We start from the raw sequence: 1,274 nt of genomic DNA, 5'->3' as shown, positions 1-1,274 counted from the left end.
ATTAGTTTCCTTTTCCAAGTTTCGGATTCAATCAGAAAAAAGACTCCTGGTTTTTGTTGTTAGTCATTGTTTTTTCTTAGTGAAGAACCTGTGTACTCTTCCTTTAGGGAGCAAAGTTATCAGAGAGTTGATTGAGACTTGGCAAAAGGAAAAGGAAGTACCTAGCACCACTGTCCCTTTTAGGGAACAGTCTCCACTAAAGCTTTGATATTGTGCAAGAGTACAGGTGTGCTTTTTATAGCAAAAAGGAAGATAAAAGTTTTGGTTTTAAAATGTATTTTTTGGAATTAGAAAAATAAAACTGCAAAACTAGAATTTAAAAAAGGCTTTATTTATAACAGGATTACCACTGGTGTAAGTGTTATAAAAACCTCATCAGCCTTGCCGAAATAATGCATTACAAAAACCATTATGTTTCTATAACATTATCCTTCCATTAGTGCAAGTAGTTCCCCAACACAGGTGGAAATCCTAATTTTTCATACCTTGGAAAAACATTACAAGGAGAGGTTTGAGGGCAGGATTAATCCAGCTAAAGCATGTTCATTCTTAAATGATTATTAAAAATTGAATGAGTACCATGAATGTTTAAAGCTGTGGGGGAAAGAAGCAGAAAACATTTAAAGAACAGAGAGCGCATAGGAACTTAAAATGTGCATCTCTTTTTCCTGTGGATGATGCTTAACTACAAAAAGGAGAATAGATTAAAGGTATTGCAGTGCAATGTACCCTTCATTTTATACTTTTCAATAAAGTTTTGTATAGTACTGAATTTTGTAAATGAGCTGGTACTTATGTAGTGCAGAACTCTATTTGAGCATTTAAAGTACTTTCTTACTGCAGTCCTTATTTATCCAATCAAACACACACACACATACGCATGTTTTTTTCTATGCCTAATGACTTTTAAGAATTCACACGCTCACGCTCGGGGGAAACTGCGGGTTCAGTATCCCCAGTAAATCATGCATACTAAAAGTGCTGGGAATCAAACCACCAGCCTGATGGTAGACCCGCTCTACCTCCAGAGCCACAGCTGCCCTAACCTGAAAAAAAGGCTGAAAAGGTCACTTTGAATTTATAGGTAATACAATTACTTACCAATATGCCACATAATATTCAGATTTATTATTGTGTTAATGATGCATGCTTTTTGTAGAACTAATACAAAGTCAACTTCATACCTTATCCAGATGTAAAGTAAATATCCCTCCTTCATCTTGCATGTAGCCTAGTAGTAGAGGGCGAACATATGTCTACGGAGAGAGCTCGAT

Source organism: Haplochromis burtoni, unplaced genomic scaffold (assembly GCF_018398535.1).
Source record: "Haplochromis burtoni strain Fernald_Lab_line unplaced genomic scaffold, NCSU_Asbu1 Contig_1, whole genome shotgun sequence".
Taxonomy (NCBI): domain Eukaryota; kingdom Metazoa; phylum Chordata; class Actinopteri; order Cichliformes; family Cichlidae; genus Haplochromis; species Haplochromis burtoni.
This window is presented reverse-complemented; position numbering follows the sequence as displayed.